This window comes from Kogia breviceps, chromosome 1 (genome assembly GCF_026419965.1).
Source record: "Kogia breviceps isolate mKogBre1 chromosome 1, mKogBre1 haplotype 1, whole genome shotgun sequence".
Taxonomy (NCBI): Eukaryota; Metazoa; Chordata; class Mammalia; order Artiodactyla; family Physeteridae; genus Kogia; species Kogia breviceps.
This window is the reverse complement of record NC_081310.1, coordinates 12,555,188-12,581,385: the sequence shown is the minus strand read 5'-3', so window position 1 is coordinate 12,581,385 and position 26,198 is coordinate 12,555,188.

The window sequence follows — 26,198 nt, the reverse complement described above, 5'->3', positions numbered from 1 at the left end:
CCTACCTCCATTTATTTTAACTAAAATCACATCTTTAGCAATCTTTCAAGTCCATTTTGCCTGATCCAAACGTCTAGTTATTCTGGGACTCGCATTTGAATTTGAGACTGGTATAAGCCTTACTCTCAAATTTTAGACTTTTCATGAGTTACCATCATCTTCGTGGTGGTTAAGACAAGACAAATTCTTGTTGAGCACTGAGTATTTGTTGTTGCTTATTTTGCCAAACGCAGTTCCACGTGGTCTCGCATTTAATCCTTAGAGCTACCCACAAAACAAATATTTTCATTCCATTTGTCAAGTTCTCAGTAGTAAAAGAAACCTAGAGGCTGAAAACTGGTTTTAAAGTCTAAGACTTCTAAAAGGGGACCCCGTAATCAGTAGACTCAGGTCCTGTTGTCGACTCCGAGTCTAAATCTGACGTGTGATTTTGAACAGGTCATTTTGCTTCCATGTTTCTTAGCGTTTTCATTAGTGGCATTGAGGATGTTGGAGTGGAAAGCTCCGAAACTCTTCCTGTTCAAAAATTTTTTGATTTCATGCCAATTGTTAATAATTACAGTTGAAATAAAGACACAATTTTAAAAAATCTCTTATAATGTTTCTTTTTCTTTTATTCAGTGGAGGCAAATCTCCACTATCCCTGGAAGAAAATTCCTAAAGTCCCATGGATTTCTCTCTCCTTTCTCTCTCTGTTAACCGATAGTTCTGTGGTAACTTTAAGTTGTAATGTAATCAAAGTTTAGTAGTTAGAATGTCTAGTTCTATTTAACGTTAAAAACACTTAACATAAAATATGATATTCTTCCCCAGCCTGCTAATATTATTGTAACAAGAAATATTCATGAATAGCCTAGGGCCTCATTTGTACTTAGCATCAATTAAATACTAGCTATTATATTACACGTAGACATTTCAAAAACTTGTGCAGAACGCGTTACATATGTTTTGCTGTCTGGCACCAAGGTTTAGGCCAAAATAAAACGTTTGTGTGTTGCTCATAACTTATTTTATTGAGTTTGCAGAATATTTAGAATTCCATGAACAGAATAGAAAATAACTAAGAGAAAAACAAGTTGAAGATGTATAATTTAATTTGAGTAGTTACAAGGCCTGATTTTCAAAGATATTGCTCTCTGTTTAGTGCTTGCATAACTTTTGCACAAACATCTTTAAGAGGATGCTTTATTTCTGTGTCATTCAGGTCACAATTCTACATCTGTGGATTACGAAGAAAAGGCCAAAAATAGATTATTAAACTTGAATCAGAGAAGAGTGGCTTATTTTCATTAGTGGTATAGAAATAAACATGAATTAAACAGGGAGGATGTTTTCATGCTTTTTGATGGACATCTGATCTTCTGGCCTCCCCATCAGCTCTTCATCACTACTTCCCTGTTTTGCCAATCCATAAGCAGAATTATCAGTCATCTTCAACTCCTTCTATCCCTGCCCCCTCATCATGTCTCACAGATTTAATTGTTTGAGACTTTGCCTCTCATATCTGTGCTTCCAACCTGTCCCCACAGCCATCGCCATATGAGACCGTGATTACCTTATACCTCCTTATCCCCGCACTGCAAAAACATTCTCAGGCCATAGCAAAGGTGTTCTTTCTGATTAAAGTATTGAAGTAGATTCATTTTAACTACAGTTTTAAAAATCTGACATTATAACCATTCAACATACAACATTTCAAGGTGAAAGAAATTCCATCCTGTGTGAATGTGCTAAGGAAAATGATCAGAGTCTGATGGATCCCAGTTGGAGTGTTTTTGGTAAATTGTTCCTCCTATTGAATCTTATAAAATTAGTGTTAGCCATTGAGAATTGCTTAATGTGGATCAACAGGAAAATGGCCTATTTTAACACTCCAGTATTTTCCTCTGATGCATTTCACATACCATATAGATAACTGATGATTATAAGTAGACCACTGGCCTTCTTAACCTACAGTACATTTAAAGGAGTAAATTAGATTCATAAGTAATACATATGACTAAATGAAATGCAAATACTAAATTTGATTCTTCTTAAACATCAGACAAGCAAAATTAAAAATTCTTTCAGAATAGTCATTGAAAAAATGCAAATCAAAAATAGATTTGCTTCATATACCAGAAATGTTTGCAACTTGTTCTCATGAATTATACATATAGATAACTAATCACAGCCATTATATTTTACAAATCTCCTTAATAGCATCGTCATGACTGATGGAATAGCAGAGTGTTGAATTGGGATTCAGTGAACCCTCTCCTGTTGCACTTACATTGTTTTAAATATCCTCTAATTCTTTAAGTTTTATACTTAGGGAAAAGGTAGCAATATGGGAGACATTTCTTTGTTATAGACCCATGTATTACTGGTGTCAATATTAATATGTTAATAATGAAATTTAATTGGAGAGATGGAATCTTCATTCTATATGATACGACTCAATTACGGGTGAGTTAAAAACACAGTAAAAATAGTTATCTTAGTTTTTTCTTAACAAAAGAAAGGAGGATATTGCCGAATTATTTTATATTTTGATTCTGCGGACAGAACCAGATATATTCATTAGTATGGGCTTTTCCAAACATTTTGTGGTAAACGGATATGAAAAACTACACTTATTCTCCACATTTCCCTGTATCTATGGTTTTAAAAAAATGAGTTTGTATCTTCTGCCATCAAGAGAGGGAGACTCTATGTTCCCCCTTTGGACCTGAGTGCATTTCTGTTTTTCTTTGGTCCATAGCATTCATAGAGCCAAGGTCGTGCCTTAAGAGGCCTTGCTCTCTCCTAGACTTCTGCTTATATCATGAGGATAAACTCACACAGACTTTCTAAACTAGGAGAAATTTGTGGAAAAAGCCATGTCATTGCCGATCAAGACAATCTTAAATATATTGAGTCTTCTGGACACCAGAAAAACCATCAGGGCACACTGGGACAAGATCACCTAATAGCCTAGATGACCTGTGGATTTATAGAAATAATAGATGGTTGTTGTTTTAAGCCCTTAAATATTGGGCTTATTACATAATATATTATATTAGATAACAGGTATGTTTAAAATTAAAAACTACATTATTCATTCTAGCAACACAAATATTCTAAGAATACAAATATTCGTTATCTTTAATTTTTTAAAAAAATTAACCACTATAACTAATGTTATAACTACCAACATTTGGGAGAAGGAGGGGGAGTGTAAGTAATACAAGCCTTACATTTCATAGGGGGCAACTAATAAATAAGGCCTCAAAATAATAAATTAAGTCATAGTAACATGCACATATTTCCTACAGTAAGGAGTTTAGTGCTGGAACAAGGGAAAAAGAAAACCCCAGAAACTGCCAGACAAAAATATTTACTCTAAAAATGTAAAAGAGAAAGAGGGAGGAAGAAATTTTTCATTGTCGAAGTCCTTTTGTAGAATTTAATGATTTTATAAGATCATGTGACTATAGTACTAACCTGTTAACGTAGATCATTAATGCCACAAAATGCTCTATAATCATTAACTTTATAACTTTATTAACTTTATAATGATATAACAAGGTATTTGTATTATTATATGTGAAAAACCAGTTTAAAAGAGTATTCAAGTTTCATAATGATGTACATGAATTAAAATTATAGCCAATTCTATAACATGAATAATTAAAGTTAAGATCATAAAAATTACCATGGGGCTTCCCTGGTGGCGCAGTGGTTGAGAATCCGCCTGCCAATGCAGGGGACACGGGTTCATGCCCCAGTCCGGGAAGATACCACATGCCGCTGAGCGGCTGGGCCCGTGATCCATGGCCGCTGAGCCTGTGCGTCCAGAGCCTGCGCTCCGCAACGGGAGAGGCCACAACAGTGAGAGGCCCATGTACCACACACACACAAAAATTACCATGAATTATTAATGGTACTCACCAAATTCTTATTTAATGAATTATCCTGCTTAAAACAAAAACATGAAATAGAAAGATAAAAAGGTATATAATTTGATACAAAGTTTTTTCCCAGATTTGAGTTATAATTGACAAATAATATTGCAATGTATTTAAAGCATACAACATGATTTGATATGTGTATATATTGTGAAATGATTCCCTCCTTGGTTAAATTTATTCTTAAATATTGCTTTTTTATGTTATTATAAATGTAATTTTCTTAATTTCTCTTTGATAATGAGTTGTTAATGTATAGAGACACAACTGATTTTTATATATTGATTTTATACCCTGCAACTTTGCCGAATTCATTAATTAGATCTATCAGTTTTTTGGTGGAGTCTAGGTTTTTCTATATATAATATCAATCATATGATAACATTCTGATTTGGATGCCTTCTATTTTGTTTTCTTGTCTGATTGCTCTGGGTATGGGGTCTTCCAATACCATGTTGAATTAATGGGGTGAGAGTGGGCATCCTTGTCTTCTTCCTCATGTTAGGGGATGAGCTTTCAGCTCTTCACCTTTGTGACTTTAGCTGTGAGCTGGTCATATATGGTTTTTATTATGTTGTGAGACATTCTATCTACACCTATTTGTTGAATTTTTTACTATGAAAGGATGTTGAGTTTTGTCAAATGCTTCTTCCTCATCCATTGAGATGATATTATTTTAATCCTTCATTTTGTTAATGTGACATATCACATTTATTGGTTTGCATATGTTGAACCATTCTGTATCTCAGATATAAACCCCACTTGGTCACGGTGTATGATTCTTTAATGTACAGTTGAATTCAGTCTGCTAATATTTTGGTGAGAACTTTTGCATTTATGTTCATTTGGGATGTTGGCCCGTAACTTTCTTTTCTTGTAGTATCCTTGTCTGGCTTTGGTATCTGGGCAATTCTGGCCTCATAAAATGAGTTTGGAAGTATTTCCTTCTTTCCAAGAGTTTAAGAAGGACTGGTATTAATTCTTCTTTCAATGTTTGATAGAATTTACCAGTGAAGCCATCAAGTCCTGTACATTTTTGTGTTGTAAGATTTTGATTACTGATTCCACATCCTTACTATAATTGGAATTAGTTAAGATCTTCTATTTCTTTATGATTCAGGCTTTATAGCTTTTATGTTTCTAAGAATTTATCTATTCTGTTTTACCTGTCGTCTCCTAGAGTTAGGTGATTTAGGACCAGTCCCTCAGGTGGAGCTATAGAAATTGGGGAACTAGATATGTGGACAAACACCTCTCAGAGAGCTGCTGGTGACTGGGTTTAAATGCTGGGGAAAGCCCAGGGAGAGGTACAGGAAATTCCAACATGCCAATTCAGGCTCCCAGAAGACTACGAATTACGTGACCCTTCACTTCCCCGGTGCAGTCTGATTAGAAGCCTGACCCTCAGGCAGCAGCAGGGAAAGTATGCAATCAAGAGCCTTCCAAAAAGATACTGGGAGATGGGCCTTTTTGCCTGTTCCTTCTGTGCTGAGCCCAGCATTGAGGGGATAACTGTGGAGAGCACTCATGTGCTTATTTAAAAACTCCTTCTTTGTTCACCGTGGTCCCCAGGACTCGTGTATAAGACTCCATTGGTCTCAGAGCTGGGTGATTTGGGAGCTGGGCCCTCAGGTGGCAGCCTCAAAAGTTGGGGCACTAGGGCTTCGCTGGTGGCGCGGTGGTTGAAAATCCGCCCGCCGATGCAGGGGACGCGGGTTCGTGCCCCGGTCCGGGAAGATCCCACGTGCCGCGGAGCGGCTGGGCCCGTGAGCCGTGGCCGCTGAGCCTGCGCGTCCGGAGCCTGTGCTCCGCAACGGGAGAGGCCACAGCGGTGAGAGGCCCACGTACCACAAAAACAAAAACAAAAAGAAACCATTCTTTCCAACATTACATAAAAGTAAAAGATGAAGGGCTTCCCTGGTGGCGCAGTGGTTGAGAATCCGCCTGCCGATGCAGGGGACACGGGTTCGTGCCCCGGTCCGGGAAGATCCCACGTGCCGCGGAGCGGCTGGGCCCGCGAGCCGTGGCCTCTGAGCCTGCGCGTCCGGAGCCTGAGCTCCGCAGCGGGAGAGGCCGCAACGGTGAGAGGCCCATGTACCGAAAAAAAAAAAAAAAAGTCGGGTCACTTGATTTATGGTGAAGTAGAAACTTGGATTTATTGTTGGAGCGAGCCAAGGGGAGGAGCTAGGGGGTTCTTTCAGTTAGCTCCCAGAGGCGGGTTGAGTAGAAGGCCAGCCCTGGGATGTCAGCTGAGCAAATATGCAGTCAAATCCCTTCCAGGGAGAAGCTGGGCACGAGGAGTTCTGCCGGCTTCGTCTGTGCCGAGCCCGGGAGCGAGCCACAGCTCCGTGCGTCATGGCTCACTGTGGTCCTGAGGGACTCCTGAGTGCCACACCCGGTCGGCGGCTCTCCAAGCTGGGAGATTTGGGAGCCAGTCCAGGTTGAAGCCAAAAAAGTCGGGGCGCTGGATGTGTGGTCCAAACTCTTTACCCCTCAGGGAGAAACTGGGGGTAGGAGGTTCCCTCCTGATTTTAAAGCGCTGCCCTGGGTCAGGGGTATTTATGGTAGGAGTGTGTCTCAGCCTTTCCTACCTGTTTCGAGGTGAGTATTTTCTCATTCTCCTGATATTTAGGAGTCATTCTATTGCGTTGCCCAAAAAGTTCGTTTGGGTTTTTCCATAAGATGTTACCTGAATTTCTCTCAAAAGGAATTGATCCACGTGTAGCTCTATATTCGGTCCATCTGTGGACAAAGGGAATGTCAGGACCACTTATTCTGCCATCTTGCTCGGATGTAAAGTTTTAAGTAACCAAGTATACATTGTTTTGTAGCTATTGATATCTTGAGAAGCCTTTTTCCATAGCCCTGAACTTCTAGTTCATTCTACCCTATGTTTTCAAAACTCTTTTAGTGTAACATAGTGTAATTATAGCAACATGCGGTAAAAATTCTGAAGATAACATGGTCATGATTTCCACATTGTATTCTAAGTGCAAGAGGCGTTGCCATAAGTAGAAAAAGAGTATCACGATCTGGTGATTTAACGTCTGTGACGTTTTGCTGTTTTATCCGTAAGATTGCTGATTTCTCTCATCCGTTGAACCTATCTCTTTCTGAATCCCCAACAGTCACAAAATGTGTGATACTTTTATCACTCACAGTACTAGACCCGTTTAGAATGTAATCCCAGAAGAATTAACATGTCAATTTGACTTTTATAGAAAGATGTTTTAACTCTTGATATCGTTCATGAATTCAGTTCAATTTAATATTCTCTTTCTATTTATTTCTTTATAGCAGATACTTTCTAGTACCTGACCTACTACTACATGTCCATTTTCCAGTAGAATGAATGTTAAATGAAGACAGGGACTTTTTATCTTTTATTCCTTGTCTCCTCTCTGGTATGTAGACAGATGACTTGAAACTACAGTATTGTTGAAAGAATGCATGAAAGCTATTTAGTTCAATTCGGTGAAAGCTAGACCTTCTTACAGAAGCTAAATGAGTAAGACGTTGCATCTACTCTCAAGGATTTAAAAAAGCAAATGTTGTGGGACGTGTTTAATAAGAGTTAAACTGTATCTGTGCTACAGGCAAGTCTGCTCAATGTTATGTGTCAGCTTGGATGGGAGGGGAGTCTGGGGGAGGATGGATGCATGTATATCTATGGCTGAGTTGCTTTGCTGCGCACCTGAAACTATCACAACATCGTTAATTGGATATACTCCAATATAAAATAAAAAGTTTTTAAAAACTGTATTTGTGCTAAATAGAAGGAATATATAAACACAGGGTTTTAGAAGGAAACAATGATTTTTTAAAGAAAAGTCATCAAAGTTTATTTTGAGACCGATTCTGAAGAATACAATGAAATGTGAAACAGCACTCAAGACGAAAATAATCATAAAATAAAGATGTGTTTTTTGGAGACAGCATGGCATGCTAAAAAAAATGGTAATTTTTAACATATAGTAAAGATATTTAATAGCATTAATACTAGAAAGAATGATTGAGGCCAAATTAACTCAAAATTTGAATATTTTTCTTGAGATTTTTGACAGTTTTTTTTAACATCTTTATTGGAGTGTAACTGTTTTACAATGGTGTGTTAGTTTCTGCTTTACAACAAAGTGAATCAGTTATACATATACATATGTCCCCATATCTCTTCCCTCTTGCATCTCCCTCCCTCCCTCCCACCCTCCCTATCCCACCCCTCTAGGTGGTCACAAAGCACCGAGCTGATCTCCCTGTGCTATGCAGCTGCTTCCCACTAGCTATCTGTTTTACGTTTGGTAGTGTATATATGTCCATGCCACTCTCTCACTTCATCACAGCTTACCCTTCCCCCTCCCCATATCCTCAAGTCCATGCTCTAGTAGGTCTGTGTTTTATTCCCGTCCTACCACTAACCTCTTCATGACATTTTTTTTCTTAGATTCCATATATATGTGTTAGCATACGGTATTTGTTTTTCTCCTTCTGACTTACTTCACTCTGTATGACAGACTCCAGGTCTATCTGCCTCATTACAAATAACTCAGTTTCATTTCCTTTTATGGCTGAGTAATATTCCATTGTATATATGTGCCACATCTTCTTTATCCATTCATCTGCTGATGGACACTTAGGTTGCTTCTTTCTTGAGATTTTTGACAATTTTTCATGAGAGAAGAAGTGCTATTGGAGCGCTCTGAATAGTAGTATAACTTGGTCAAATCTGTGTTTTAGAAAATGAATTGTGTTGGCAGTACAATACATAGATTTGAAGCTGAGGACATTACCAACAGGGATGCCAGGCTGGAGATGATTGCTGTAGTTTAGGTGAGAGATAATGAGAACTGGAATTAGAATAGAGACAGGAGGAATGGAGATAAAGAAGCAATTTGGAACTGATATCAAGAAGAGATTATAGACCGATTTGATATATTTGGTAAGAGAGAAGGAGGATTGAAAAATACCTCCAGAGTCCTAGACAATGGTGTTCATGGTAAAGCTGTAAACTTAGATCACAAACCCACGGAAAGCAAATCTAAGAATGCTGAAATTATTCTTTCTATACATCTATATGGAGAGATAGTTTCCCTCTTTCCAAAATCTTAAATAAAAATCCCTACTTTTTCAATCAAAACTCTCTAACATTTTAATTCAAAATTAATTTTCAGTGTCATTTTCACTAATCTGCAATTACACTTTTGTTTATATTCATTCTCATCCTATTAACTTTCCTAAGCATGAAAGGCATTCCGGGATTTTCAGTCTATCATACAATTACTTGTATACTCCTCTATATCAATGAGCTTATTGATTAAATCACACATATAATCACTGAACACTTCCTGATCAAGAACTGCATGCAAGTAACAGTGCTAAATTCCGGGGGTAAAAAGATGAGTATGCAAAGAAGAATCACACTTCGAAGAGGAGTTCATGGCCTCTTCCGAGAACTAATGGAGGAAATTTATCTTTATGATGGGACATACCGACTTTGGTGGTCAAGTGAGTGTTGTGCATTCTTGCTTCTACCCAACAAACTAAAGACTTAATGCCTAAGACTTAGTATCTTCTTTATCCTTTCTCTAATTACTTTGTCTCACAGTGGTTTCTCTCAGGTCTGAACATAAGCATTATTATCTATATCATTCTGTTAGAGTTTTTAAATTGAAATGGTTTATAAGGGGGCTTCCCTGGCGGCACAGTGGTTAAGAATCCGCCTGCCAATGCAGGGGACACGGGTTTGAGCCCTGGTCCAGGAAGATCCCACATGCTGCGGAGCAACTAAGCCTGTGCGCCACAACTACTGAGCCTGCACTCTAAAGCCCGCAAACCACAACTACTGAAGCCCGCACGCCTAGAGCCTGTGCTCTGCAACAAGAGAAACCACCGCAATGAGAAGCCCGTGCACCACAACGAAGAGTAGCCCCCGCTCACCACAATTGGAGAAAAAGCCTGCGCGCAGCAACGAAGACCCAACACAGCCAAAAATAAATAAATAAATAAATAAATAAATTTATTTTTAAAAAAAGAAAGTTTTTGAGATAATTGTAAATTCACATGCAGTTGTAAGAATACAGAGAAATCTTTTGTACATTATGTCCTCCTACAGCTAACGTTGTACAAAACTGTAGTGTAATTATCTCAACAAGGATATTGGAATTGATGCAATTTACCAACTGTATTCAGATTTCCCCAGATTTACTTGTACTCACTTGTGCGTGTTTGTGTGTGTGTACAGTAAGTTCCATACAGTTTTCTCACCTGTGTGGGTTTATGTAGCCCATGACAGTCCAGATATAGCAGACCCAATACTACAACAATCCTTGTTTTGCCTTTTTATAACCATCCCTACCTCTCTAACACCTCTCTAACACGTCTAGTCCTCAGCCACTGGCAAACACTAAACTGACTGCCGTTTCCAAAATGTTTTCATTTCGAAAATGCTACATAAATGGAATCATACAGTATGTAGCCTTTGGGGGTTGACTTTCTTCCACTCAGACTCAGTCCCTGGAGATTCCTCTAAGTGGTTATAGGTAACAATAGTGCATTCCTTTCTATTGCTGACAAGTATTCATAGTTTGGATGTACCCGTTTGTTTACCATTCACCTGCGGAAGTACATCTAAACTGATTTCCCTTTGGCTGTTACAAATAAAGCTGCTGCAGGTTCTTGTATAGGTTTTAGTTTGAACATAAGTTTTTTCATTTCTCTGGGATAAATGCTCAAAAGTCCATTTGCTGGATAAGATGGTGGTTGCCTGTTCAGTTTTATAAGAAAATGCCAAACTGTTTTCCAATGTGGCTGTACCATTTTACATTCCCACAAGGGATGCATGAGTGATTCAATTTCTCTGCATCCTTCTTAGAATTTGGTGTTGTCAGTATTTTTTATTTTAGCCACACCCAGATCTCTATGTCACATTTCTTGCATAGGTGGAGTAACTCTAAGTAATTTCAATAGGTAATCTGGCTTTGGTGGACACTGTAATATGTTACATCCTCCAGTGCTAGACTGTCACCTCAATTGTTGGGACAGTGTAGGCGGCAGCCTGGGCAGAAATCCTCACCACCCTTAGTGGTTGCCTCAGTTGCAGAGTTTGCACAAGGACAGACCACCTCTCCCAGGACAGACCACATCTAATGACTGACTGATGAGGGACTTGAAAGTTTTTGCCGTCAAGGCCCCACTTGGGACAACACTAAATGACCACGCTAGTTCCAAAGCTCCCTGTGGAGTTGGAGGGTGAATCTCCACCCAGTTTCTCTCTACCCTCTCCTACTTTCTTCTCCTCCCTTGAAGGAGTTATGACCTAAAGGGCGTTCCTTAATATTCTGTACCCAAAAGTCCATCTCTTATTTGACTTTCCAGGGAGCCCCACCTACGACACTGATATGATTTATTGTTCATTTTACTTCCTATTCTATTATGAACTCCTGGAATCTGATACATGGTGGGGTTCCAGGTGAGTAGAGTCTCCAGATTTGATTTTAAAGCTTTGAAATATTTGAAAATAATTTTTATTTTGCCTTTTACTCTATTTTAAGATCAGTTTTGGTATATTTAGATATGAAGTTAATTTTCAGAAAGAGAATTTCTATTTCTATTACTAGCACACAAGAAAAATAGAATTGAGTTAGTTTCCAGGAAATAGGTCCCATGTTGTCAACACATAAAACATAGCTTTATTTGACATGCCAATTTACTAGCAAAATTTTGAGGCTAAGAAAGGAAATCCAAGTGCATTTTGTCATACATATACTGAAAGTGATGACAACATGTTTTTAGAGGAAAGTGTTATTTTCCTTATGTAAATCAAGGAGAAAAATATAATTAGTTTAAACTAATTCTTATATATGTATGCAAAGTTCGTAAAGAAAATTTTAAAACAAGTATTATGAGCAGTTGCACAAAGGTAACATTTTAATGAATTCTAATATTTTCATCATACAGTAAAATAAAATGGTATCTGGATATAAATATAGGTAATCAAAATAAGTGAATATGCAGGTATACTTGTAGCAATACCTCATTGCTTTTGACTGTGCGTTATGTTAGTAACACATTTCAATTTACGATAATAGAGCGACTTCGTTAGTCCTGTGAACCACAACTTGATATTTGTGTAAAGATTGCTAGTAGCATGTGAATGTTACATAAGTGTTGAGATACTTCATATTAGGAAATTCTAAGATATATTTGACTATCTAGGAACTTTTGTCATACACTGCCTTCCAGCTCAAATCAGGAATTTTATTTTTATTTCTTTAATTAGTTGTTTATGATTTGTTCATTCATTTATTTTTATTCTTTTGATGGGTATTGTTTGTATAAAGCTCAAAATTTGAAAGGTACAGTAAGATATTGATTGTTGCTGAAACTTGGCCTCTGTTCACCAGTGCCAAACAGAAATGCGGAGACAGAATTTTGGGTGAAGTAGAAAAGAGTAACTCTATTGCTTTGCCAGGCAAAGGGGGCCCCAGCAGGCTAATGCCCTCAAGACTGTGTGACCCACCCTGAAGGGGGGAGTGAGGAGTCTTCTAGTGTTCAAGGAGCAGGGTGTGGTCAGCTTGCGGACATTCTTCTGATTGGTTGGCATCAAGGTGAAGCTTCCAGCATCATCAGCCGTCTGGATTCAGCCAGTCTAGGGTCTGTGTGCGTGTGGTCAGCAGTTTTCATCTGGAGGGGGTCTGCTTCCTATAAAAACAACTTAGGAATGTGTGTCGGGCCTTTATCTGTATCTTTTGGGGAACTGGGATGCTGCTGTGTGGTGGATTTAGAGTCTCGATTGTTACCAGTTTCCCAGCCCAACAGCTATTCTTTGTTTCAACATCTTCACATTTCCCATCGTTAACTCCTGAGTCAGCATTTTACTTCAAAGGACACACAGGGGCTTGCATACAGTTTCATGATGAAAAGACTCTTTCCTTTTTTCTGTTAGATTTGTCATTTCCACCATTACTTTCTACTTTCCAGGTTTATTAGTTTTTTATTGTTATTATTATCATTATTATTATGTAATTTATGCACTTAAATGACAGGTTTTACTCCAGCTAGTAAAAATTCAGAAATCAGCACACTTAAAATATCTCACACATCACTTTATGCTTCTTCCTTGTTTGTTCTTATAAAAGTCATATTATGTTCACATTATGTAAGAATAACACCACCTTTTCTTTTAGTGAAACAGATTTAATGTCCCTTGGCTGTTCATTTTTCTCTTGGTGGATGATACATGTTCCCTGAGAATTTCTTCAAAATGAACTTACAGTTCAAATGAACTTACTAGGAACTCTGGTTTCTCGTAAGTTAAAAAATAATAGCTCCCTTGTCCCTGTTTCATACATGTTTGAATAGTGCTTTGGCTAGCTCTAAATGTATTAGGTCACACTTTCTTTCCTTGAAGATTGTATAGGTGGTTTTTCATGATCATTATAACATTGAGTATTGCTGTGGAGAAGTTGAAGGTCAGCCTATTTTTTCACCTTATAGATGAATTAAATCTATTTTCCTGGCTGCCCAAAGCATTCATATCTATATAAAATTGGAAATTCAGTTAACTTAAAGGGTTTATTTTACAGTGGATACTTTTAGGTCAGCTTCTCCTAGGATATAGTGTTCTCCTTAAAGAAGTAAATTCAAGTGTTCTTTGACATCTGAAAAGGTTTTTTTTTTTAACTGAATATCTAAATTTTTTTCTCGTTTCACTATTTTATTTGGACCCGTTGGGAGATGCTAGTTGAGTGTATTAGATCTTGTTTGAAAAACTACTGCTTATTTGAAGTTTCTCTGTATTTTGCTCTGTTTTTTGTTTATTCGTACTTTATTTTGCTCAGTTTTTAAAGTCTTGTCCTCTGTGTTTTCTTATTGTGATTTTAGCAATATCTTACATTTTTTCTGCTTTCAATTAAGTCTTTATTTTTATGAGACTTTAAAAATTTAATTTCTTTTCTGAGTTTTAACAACTCGTTTCATTTCCTTCTCACCACTTCATCACCATGAAGAAATGTTTAATGCTCTTGTGTTATTAACATGATTGCTTCAATAGTTTTATAATCATGATATTTTTGTGATGATTTGTATCTGATCTACAGCAATATTTTTGTGGTATTTTTCCTTTGGTTAGTTTTCATTCCTTTCTTTATTCATTCTATGTCCTATTCACTATATTTACTTTTTATCGGTCTATTATTGTTTCTTTTGAATTATTTCTCTGCTTTGAACCAGATTATTCTTCAAGGGGGTTGGGGGGCGGAATTCAGGTTCATGTTCCCAGGTTACTAGAATTTCCCTTTTAGGATTATTTGGGTGTGAATGAGGTCTCCCCAGCCAGTCAAGAGTAGCATCACAGGGCTCGCAAACCAGAGTAGCTCTCCCCACTCTGCTGTCCAGACACATAAACAGCCCGTGTGGCTTTTTCACTCCTGCGTATCAAGCTACCAACCCAGCAGAGTCTCATGGCTGGGTATTTGCACTTTATTTCCACAGCTGAAGAGAAACATGGTTGCTTTCCACTTCAGGGTGTACCACTTACTTGACAAGTGTGCTTTTGTAAACTTTTTCAAGATCTGTGTCCATGCATGTGATAATCTACATTTTCCTGCACTTATTTGACCTTCAAAAAGTTTTGGAAACAACCTCTCCTCCTATTTTGGGATTCAGAGTTTTAGATATCTGTTGATTTCTCCAAAGTTGACATTTTATTTTTGTTTCTCATTTTTCTGTTTTCTTTTGGGTGATTCTCAAGAGAAGAAGAAAACAAATACAATTTTTAAATGGATGTGTACACACTGCTATATTTAAAGTAAAATGCCATTCCATAAAAAAAAGGAAAAAGAAAAAATTAACAGAAATACAATACATAATGTAATTAGGAATATCAGCAACATAAATAAATGAATGAATGAATGAATGAATGAATAAAATGGATGTTTCTCCAGCTTTTAGGAGCAAGAAAGTAAGTTTTATTGGTCACTGTAGTCTTCATCTGAATTTTATCAGACACATGAACTGACATCAAAATTAGACATTTGTAAATCTAGAATTGGCCTATATATATATATATATATTTTTTTTTTTTGTTTCGTTTTGTTTTGTTTTGTTTTGCGGTGCGCGGGTCTCTCACTGCTGTGGCCTCTCCCGTTGCGGAGGCACAGGCTCCGGACGCGTAGGCTCAGCGGCCATGGCTTACGGGCCCGGCCGCTCTGCGGCATGTGGAATCTTCCCAGACCGGGGCACGAACCCGTGTCCCCTGCATCAGCACGTGGACTCTCAACCACTGTGCCACCAGGGAAGCCCCTGGCCTATATTTTATATGCTGATTTCATCACTATGAAGCTCTGTTGTAGTATCTTCTCTTAATTTCTCCTAGTCTAAGTCACTTTAGGTAATATATCTTTGTTAATCATTTTCTTATGCTCTGTATACTCTGCTTCCACTATAGATTTCTATACTTAGCATACTGCCTCTAATTTCTCTAGTTTACATTTTTCTTTCTGTGTGGTTTATCTATTTGTTACATAACTTTCTTCAGGACAGAGTCTAATTCTTCCAAGTCTTATAATTGACAGACTGGCAAAAAATAGTTTAAAAAAATAGAATCAAACTTTGTTATTTCTTTAATTTATAGCTGAACACACATGTCAACTGAAGAAAAACTCACAACCTAAAAGTTGCAAGTTAGGCTGTACTCTGGGATCTTACTGAGGATTCTAGCACAGGCGGCAGCCTCTCAGATATCCCTGAGGAGCTTCTCTGAAGAGGTAAGGGAGGAGCCAGGATATATAGGAGTTCCTGCTGTGATTTTTGATTCCCTGCTGTAATCAAACATCACAAGATTGCTGCTAATGACAAAGAACAGACACCTCAAGTTAGTGATTTCAGTGCTTTTCTGTGTATGGGAAGATGCAAAGATCTGGGTTCACTCAGATTATTCCTTAGATTTGCATCTTAACTATCTAGGGCCAGTATCCAAAGCACAGAATGCTTCCTGTTTTTCTCCATTCTGAATTCCCATCAGGGCACACTGTCCTGGGCAGCTGCAGGGGCTGATGGCTTGATCCTTTTAGAACTGGGAAGGTGGGCAACATTCTTCGTTTACTGGAAGGGCAGGGAACATTTCCTGTCCACACACCTGCACCACACATACACACAACTCATAGTTTCTCCAAGTAACAGTAGCCTCCTATTTATTTCCTCCCACCTAGATTCCACTGAGTACATACATTTTCCACTAGTCCCTTTTCTTCCCCCATTTAATTCAACTGTGTTGTAGATCAATGTCAAATCTAGGTGTTTTCCCTGCAAAAATAGTATGGGAGTCCATTATAAAGACATAAATGAATTTGTTAAATTTATTTTACTTGCTACAGGATCTTCCTTCATACTGTAGCCCAAATGATTCTTTTTATTAAGAAATAAACATTTCAGACTTTCTTTTAATTTACAGATTTGGAATTCTCATTTTGTTGTTGTTGTTAGTTTTGCTTCTTGGCAAAATCATGATTCTTCAGAAAAAAATGAATTGGTAAATGTATTATGAATTTATCAGTGAATCCCAGCTATGATATTGTTTTTATATTATACTTGAAAAAAATGAAAGTTAAGCCCCAGATTCCTTTAATAGTTCTATTATCTTGGGTATCACTTTATGGTTTTTCAGATAGATATATAGTGACATCTGAGAAATTTCTTTTTCAAAATACATAATGTTTGAAAATGGTTTTGATACTAGTTTCAGTGTCCTGGAATTTCACAAAAGGAATCGGACAAAGTAGGGTACAAGACTTTAAGATTTCTAACTTTGAAGAATGTCTCCAGTTTTCTTTTAGGAAAGATATAAAGAACCATTGTAGTACAACTTCTGAACCACATATGCTCAAGATATGGTTACATACTTCTGAGATATCAGTAGACTAAAAAGAATGGTGACCAGAGTGAAATGCAGGAATGTTGAAAAATCAAAAATCAGATGAAAAATATATTTGGAAAGGATAACCTGACTAAACATTGTTTCTGAACCAAAAGAGAAAAAAATCACAATCAAAGAATAAAATAATAGGGCAAAATTTTTTGAAAAAAATGAGCAGGTATGAAGTAAATGAAAAGAAATCAAACTTGAAGATTAAACAGATAGATTCCATTCTTTGTATGAAACATATTACAGCAAATTGTTCAGGCAGTTTAATGTCATTGGCATATTAATGGAGTGACTGTGAGTACAGTTTTATCTTACGGAATTACCAAAATTAGTCTTGAACATATGAGCTTTTAGTGGTTAGAATTTAATTCCAAAATCATAAATACCTAAGTAGTTAACTTTCATGTTTGAATGTGAAATGCTTGTATTTTCTCAGTTAAAACATTGGGCTAACATAAGAGTGTGTTAGCAAGAGTAGGCTATTGTGCTGAAACAAAGAGAGTCAAAGTGTATAATGATTCCCGTACAATGATTTTTTTTTTTTTTTTTTGCTCATATACCAGTTCAGGTCAGGGTCCTATAGGTCAGATTTTGATATTGTAAGAACATCCGTTGTCACCCTGCTGAGCCTGGAGAGGATAGGAATTTGAAGGGTATCTTTCAGGATAATTGTCACTCAGAAGATGTAAAACACAATTAATCCTCTCTATAAAAAGAAACAGAATAGTCACATTTGACTCCATGTGATTGAAGTCCTGTCCTAAAGCAGATGCTTGAGTTATCTTGGAAACAGGGTATAAAAGGGCATGTTAAGCCAATGATTCCATGAGAGAAAAGAGTCGTTAAATTTCGAACGATTCAGGCCTATAATGAATGTATAACCTATATATTTTTTAATTTTAAAATTTAGGTTCTTTAAATGGAATATTTGGACACCTTTTGTTGAGTTGTGAAATTTTAACAAGAAGTTTTCAAAAGATGAGACATTTCTCTCCATTAATCCTTGCTTCTACTGAAATGAATTACAAAAGTCAGAGGCAGATGGAGCCTTCATGGCCCTCTTTTTTGCTGTCATACCTATGGAACAGCAGGTCCTCCAAACGAAAGGGCAGGAGTGATATTCCCTATAATGAATAGTGCTATTTTGTTACTTGACCTTCTAGACAGCCTGAAAATTTCAAGTCCGAGATCAGTGTGGAAAAGCGAATTGGTGAGCAGGAACACTGTAATCTTAGCTGATACCTCATGAAAAGGTAACCAAAACTATTTCTTTGCTCCCTGGATAATGGTAAACTGTTCAAAGAACTTTAAAAAAGATCTGGTGGAGCTTGAGGGAAGTGAATATTCTGAATGGTCCTTTTTAAACCACGAGTTATGTTAAGAATATTGAGGCCACCTTTCTTCGTAAATGGTTATTCAAAATGCTGAATATACCCAAAATTAGAAGTGAGAGTAATATAAGACTATGTAAACAAAAGCTTGGAGGACTTGGAAGAACTTCCAAGAAACATTCACAAAGAAAAAACAAATCATGAAGGGCAAAACAATAACATGTAAGACAGGACCTAAGCTGGATCTTAGTGGAATTTGGACTGGGGTGGAAGGGCACATTATCAGATATAAATCTGAGAAAAACACAAACTTGTAAAAAAAAAAAAAAATGCAAAGAAACTGAAAGCATCTTTTCTGAAGTTTTGTGAAAAGGTAGGATCAGAATAAAAAGTTCCTTAAAATGTACTAGTTTACATTTTTGTTTTGTTTTATTTTCATAATATCTACTGACCTAAATCCCTTAAATCATATGTGTGTGTGTGTATATATATATATGGAAATGTGAAAAAATGGAGATCTTTCTAACATGGAAAAAGACAATCATTATGCATAACTTTCTGAAGATTTTAGAAAATTACTCCCAAATTATCATATTTATATTAATATGTATCATAAAAGTGAAAATACCAAAGCACGTTTTATAGAGTAACAACATTTTTATCCGGATACAAAGAATTGTATTAATGTAGTCCCTTTTCTTTTCAGTGACTATTTCTGTAATTCAAATTAGCTCATGGATGACTGGGAAAAAAAGGAATGACATTGTTAAAAGATGGAAGCCATGTTAGTCCTTATGGTGTTTTCCCAGCACGCTTATGTTTTCCGCTCCCAGGTAAAGCAACTAAAGATACAGAACACTAAACCAGCCAGCCTCAGCAAGCCCTGTTAGAACTCAATGCCAGTTCCATCCCATGGTCTTCTTTTTGTCTTAGTTTGGCCACATGTTCTGTCCACGTAGTGCTGATTGCACTGTTCTCCCTGATAATTTGCACATTTTATCCTTGTTTTCATAAATTGGTAACCCCATCTTTTCCTTATACACCGTGTAAACAAGCTACATCCACCTTTTTTTAAAAAAAATTGTAGTTGATTTACAGTGTTGTGTTACTTTCAGGTGTACAACATAGTGATTAATTTTTTTTTTAAGATTATATTCCAGTGTAAGTTATTACAAGATATTGAGTATAATTCCCTGTGCTGTATAGTAAATCCTTGTTGCTTATCTGTTTTATATGTAGTAGTCTGTATCTGTTAATCCCATACCCCTAATTTGTCCCACTACCCCTCTATTTCCCTTTTGGTAACTATAAGTTTGTTTTCTATGTCTGTGTGTCTGTTTCTATTTTGTATATACATTCATTTGTAGTATGTTTCAGATTACACATATGAGTGATATAGTAATTGTCTTTCTGTCTCTGTCTTATTTCACTAAGCATAATATTCTCTAGGTCCATCCATGTTGCTACAAGTGGCAATATTTCATTTTTTTATGGCTGAGTAATATTCCAGTGTGTGTGTGTGCGTGTGTGTGTATACATACATACGTATATACCATATCTTCTTAATCCATTTGTCTGTTGATTGGCATTTGGGTTACTTCCATGTGTTGGCTGTTATAAATAGTACTGCTATGAACATTGGGGTGCACGTATCTTTTTGAATTAGTGTTTTTATTTTTTCTGGATATATACCCAGGAGTGGAACTGCTGGATCATATAGCAGTTCTATTTTTAGTTTTTCAAGGAAACTCCATACTGTTTTCCATAGTGGCTGGAAGCATAATGAGATATAGAATTTTTACTCTATTTGAAGAAAAAATTCTGATTCATAAGTATTTTTCTTTATATAGAATGTCATTACTTCAATTAAATTTCCTTGAATTAAATTTTAAAATGAACATATCATAAAAACAGAGTATAAAATTGAAGTGGAAATAGATGTATAACTGGTATAAATAATCTGTAATCCCAATCATGCTTGTTTTTGAAAGCCTTCAGGCTTTCATAATTATGCATCTTAATTAGTAGAAAAAGATTTGTGTTTTTGGTCAAATTATTAAACAGGTATATTATAAGAGTGAAACTTGTTTAATAATAAAATAATAGTAAAATATATCTGGGCATTGTTCTAAATGTTTATGGTCTCCTAATAAATGAGTTAATAGAGAATCTTTGAATAAATATCTTGGCCTGAGATTTAATTAAGTAACACCTGAACCATAGCTGAACTACAGTGTAGTACACTGTGTGAAATAGAATTTTCAGTGTAAAGGTTAATGAGTTAATTAGCCACATTTAAATGTTTAATTCAAATAAACGCTCAACCAGTTAACTTTAAAGTTCAGTTTTGTCCCTTTGTTTATTTCCTCTAAGATTCTTTCCCCCTCTGAAGTTTGCTAAATGGAATAGCACACAATATTGAGGAGAAGAAACACAAGAATTTGATTATTTTATTATGAATGCACATATGACAATGAAACACATGATCAAATCTGGTAAATATTAATGATCAGATAATGATAAAGCAGTAAAGTTCAACTCAGCTTTTGTAGTCATTGTTACATTATTTATAGTATATTTGAATTACCTTTCTTTGGTAGCTTGCAAATCATCTGAAAACCAAAGAATTCAAAGATTTTTAACAAATCCATTTTCCAGTTAGTGTCTTATACCTCAGAAGAGTATTTCCACCCAAGTCTTTTAAATAAAGTATCACACCCACACTCACAAAGAAAAATGAAGGAAACAAAGCATGAATACACACCAGGTGCATCTTTCTCCTTTGTTATCTATTTATTCTTTACTTTTGAAATATGAACAGTTTTATTTCTAGCCTAAGAATGTGGGGAAACATCTTGAGGAGATCATATGTATTGATTGTTTAGGGCAGTTTTAGAAATAATAATGTACCATATACATTCTTTGCTAACAATGAGGAAATTATACATGGAATTTTTTTCCATTATAATATTTTTAATGTGCTAGTCTTTTTATTTAAGTAATGATAAATTATTATCCTAAACCTTGCTCATAAAATGGAGCCTAATATCAATTTTACTAAAATGTACGTAATATTTTTAACGGTTACACAGCTCAACATACCTGTATCTTTATGGCTGTTGTTTATTTTAGTATCTTGGTTCATCTCTGTCAGTTGAATTTTTGAGTTCTAAACCACATATTTCCTTTCATAACTGCCAAAACCACAATTTTTCCATTGGAATGGATCCACATTAATTAGCTGTATCTGCTTTTACCCACTGTATTTCTTTTATCTACAAACCCTTCTTACATTTCTGGCTTAAGTGCTATTTGCTCATCAGCATTAAACACATCATCCATGATGCTACACTCAAAACACAAAATTGCAGGATTATTCAGGGAAAACAAGCACTTGACTCCTTTTCAAAACTGTCCTCAATTATTTCTCAATTCAAAAGAGAAAATTGAAGTCACACTTCTGTTCCTATAACATGGAAGCAGAATTTCGGAAAAGCCACAGGAGTTAAGTCAGTCACAATTACTTCTAAAATATGATATGAATAAACTTTAAATAAAAAGGCTCAGCACTTGAAGTACATGCTTCAATTAAGAATTGAGGGTTAAATTCACTCCATGGTGTAAAAGAGACTGAAGTTAGAAACTTAAGTACAGCCAAAGGCAAGGCATAAGGTAATTTATACTTAGTAATTGAAAGAGTATTTTAAGTTTCAAAGTTATCAATTACTGTATAGGTACGATGATCAGAGAATTATAACCATTCTAGAATTTTCATGTAACCACCAATACGAATTACAGTAGTTAAGAGTTTCAAAGCTTCTCATAGGGAAGGTATGCTAGTTGATGTTCCATTTATAATTAATCTTTCTTTTGCAATTTCAAATATATACAATAATCACTGAATAAATATGAATTTAAGAGTTTGTCTCCCTCTTAATGGCATACAATATGCCTTACTAACTCTATTCCGTGGCATTATATGTAAACAAAAAACTCATGTCTACTCCCATTCTTTTTAAATTTGCAGCTATCTTTTGAACTCTGTAATGATTTTGCCACTGCTAATTGTGGAAGTGCTTATCTTCCTATGAATTACAAATTTTTCTCTCTGCTGCCCACTTAAGAGAATTCTGATTTCGCCCTCTCACTTTGTTCCATGTCTATCCCTCTTGGGTGAGTTATGCTTCACCAGGCAGTTTTCTTAGGTGCTGGTGATGCACCATCTGGGGGAAAAGGAAGGGGGAAAAGACATAGGGGTGTGACTCTAGGACCCAGAGGAGAGACTTTACAGAAAGCTTGGAGGAAGAGGACTTGTGGCAGGTCTGGGCAGCTCTGCTTCATGCAGCCATTCAAGACTGAATCAGGTTTCTCTTGGCTCCACAGTTCTTTCAGGGCATAGATTTTGTCCATCTTGTCAAAAGGGTTTCACCACCATCGTGTCTCGTTCCAGATGCAGGGCTGAGGGGAAAAAGGCAGTGAAAAGTGTATAACTTCATTGTGAAGATATCGCACGGAAGTTGCACATACCACTTCTGTTCATATTTTATTTGACAGTCCTTAGGTACATGGTTACACCAGCTTCAGGTTTTGCTGGTTGGGGTACATGGTTACACTGGCTTCAAGTTTTGCTGGTTGGCCATGCATGCCACTAAAATTTGAGGTGGTAGTTTCCATTACTAAAATAAAAATGGAGAGAATCGATATTTGAAGATAATTAACATAATCTGCTAAAAAAATTCATTGCCCCTGAGATTTTCTTTCATCAAGAGAGAACACCTGGAACAGAAGCATCTCCTTGACCTTAGCTAACAGGGAACTAAATAAGTAGCATCAGCTCCTCATAATGTTATTGTCCAACAAGAATATTCACAGGTACACTTACTACAGGGAAATGAATGTATGACATTTAACTTAACTTGTGAAGTTTGAGTCTTAATAGTTAACAAGTACGTTTCTCTTTTTTAAAATAAATTTATTTTATTTTTATTTATCTTTGGCTGCGTTGGGTCTTTGTTGCTGCGCACGGGCTTTCTCTAGTTGCGGCGAGCGGGGCCTACTCTTCATTGAGGTGTGCAAGCTTCTCTTTGCGGTGGCTTCTCTTGTTGAGGAACACAGGCTCTAGGCATGCGGGCTTCAGTAGTTGTGGCTCACAGGCTCGAGCACAGGCTCAGTAGCTGTGGCGCACAGGCTTAGTTGTTCTGCGGCACGTGGGATCTTCCCAGACCAGGGCTCGAACCCGTGTCCCCTGCACTGGCAGGCGGATTCCTAACCACTGCGCCACCAGGGAGGCCCACGAGTATGTTTCTTAAATAGTGATCCCACTGACAAATATATTTCATGTTCTGATTTGTCCCAGTGAAAAAAGATAGCTTGAATGAAGAATTATTTATTTCATCATTAAGATTTGGTATAATTTAAAAAATAACCCCAGAAAATAAGGGACCACATTTGTATAAAAATTATTTGTTCTCTAATGATTATTTTACATGAGTAATATGCACAACAGTTATGAGAGTAGCATGAATCAATGAAACTAAATTAGTCATTATTAAAAATATACCCTTAAAATGCATACTTTGTCTCTCTATTTATTCTGTTAATTCTGAAGAATATTTCCAGATTTCAGGTAAACACACTAAGTAATATTGTTTGTGTGTTAAACAGTTCTGAATTATGAACAACCTCTGAAATGTAGAATATTCTGTTTACCTGTAGGTTACTGGTCATAAAGCTGAGAAAATCAGCTCATGTAAGTTACATTAATTATAATTTGTAAACATTATTCTTTGTGCCAAGTTTATAATTGAGACCATTTATTTTCCAGGATGTGCAGGAGCAGCCGTGGGCTATAACTGGGAGGAGTCATCTTTGCATTTTTCACTGTTGCAAGGTAATTGCCTAAGTTTCTCTTTGATAGTCCCTCATATAAGAATTCCAATTACAAATACGATGTTTTCATTCCACCCTGTGTATTAATCCTAAAGTCACTGTTTTAAAAGTTTGAACCCATAGGCAGGCTGTTTTCTTCCAATTAATTCATAATAATAGAATGCATTTATTCTGATGAGGCAAAAGCATAATATACTGATGAATATACACCCTGACTTTCCTGGTTTTAGAAGTAAAAATAAATGTAGGCGTCAGTTTTGACATATGATTGATGAAATTATCACTCTACAGCAGTTCATTTTGTTAAGCTAAAAGGCACCTCAGGTTCTTTTTATATTTATGTATTGTCCTTAAACCGTGTTTTTATAAGCATGACATATAGGTATAGGGGGGTGAAAAGGAGCACATTAATAAATGTGGGCTCTCCCCACCACCCTTAAATAAACGTCAACCTTGGTTTACAAGTAGTTTTGTGAAAATCTTTATTCCTATTTTCAATCACAAAGAGCATCAGTTTCACTTTCAATTGTTCTGTAATCTCCTCTCCTATATAAAATCCTTACTGAATCACAGTTATAGGGTTTAAAAAATCTTTAAAAAAATCTCAACGAGTTTAGGCATTATGATAAATGCTCTTTCTTCTTACGAGACTTTCCCATGTAACAGGTGTGGGCTGTAAGCTAGACTCTAATTGGGCTTTGAGCAGAGACTGTTGGGGCCTTTGGGATATCTCTTTTGGGGAGCAGGTATGTGAGCACACTTTATCCACTTAAGAAAAATGGAGTAAATGCTCAGCGACTACAGTAGACTTTAGTGGAAGCAGTGTTACTCATTTGATGAACCGTCTTAATTTTGCTCACTGGCATAAACATGTATTTCCAATTCCTCTTGCTTTTATGCCGGGTCCAGAGCCTATCTCTAACCAAAATAAAGTGGCAGACAGTGAAATCGTTCCTTTCAAGCCTGAATTCCAAAATGTCCTGAATGATCTTCCATTTTTGCTATCTTCATTTGCTTGTCATAAGTATGAATGAAAGGCTCAAGAAAAATAATTCTGCACCTTCCAATATGGCAGCCACATGCTCTGTGTAGGTAGATCTACTGAGAAGTTGAAATGTGGCTAGGACACTAGAGGAACTTGGTTTCTAATTTAAATTAATTTGAACTTAAAGAGCTGCATGTGGTTCATAGCTACAGTATCAGACAGCACAGCTCTAGAAGCTGGTGGTGTAGAAATTTAGAGGAAGCCAGAATCCTAAAACATCACATGGAATGTTTCCCTCTGAACACTATAATCAGACCGTGTTGTTAGAAATAAACTTATAATTTGTTAACACAATGAGATATTTTTATTCTGTCCTACGGTAGCCAGAGTTAATCAGCATGACTAAGTCCTATTTATATTTGTAATCTCAGCATTTAGACTAGTACTGTCACATGTTTTGGTGAATAAATGAATTAGCATTCGGTATTCATATACTCTGTAGGTATTGAAAGAGCATTTGCTCAAAAATATGTGGCCTATAAAGCAATTTTAACTGTTATTATATATATAAGCATGCTTATATATGTGTGTATGTATATATGTATGTGTATATAAATATATGTGCATTTAAAAAATATTCAGATAATAGTCATGTAAAAGTTAGCATGCCCTAATTTTCTCTTCCTTCTGAATATAGAGCTTTAGCAGTGAAGTTCAGAGATTTTTATGACCCTTTGGTAAGGCAACTCAATTTAAAGAACTAAACTAAAATCATTGGTGGCCTTTCCCTTACCATATGAAATGTTCCTTCCTTGATTTTTGTCAGTGACTCATATACCTGCCATGTGATGTTAGAAGAATTAGGTGTTTTTAATTACTGAAATTCAAGGCGTAAAGGAGGAAGGCATGTAACAATTTTCTGAGATAACTGGAACCCACGAAGATGAGAGCCCATCTCTTGAATGAGCGTCTCTCAGTAGCACACTGGTCTCTTGCTATTAACAAGGTGTTCAGTGACACAGTTAACCGCAGAGAAGCAGGTCCTTTGCTTTTGATATTCGGTATCCCGCGCGTGTGTTGGGTACGGGGACAGTGGAGAGAGTGATAGGTATCCCCAGGGAACTCTTGCACGCCAGCACTCTTAC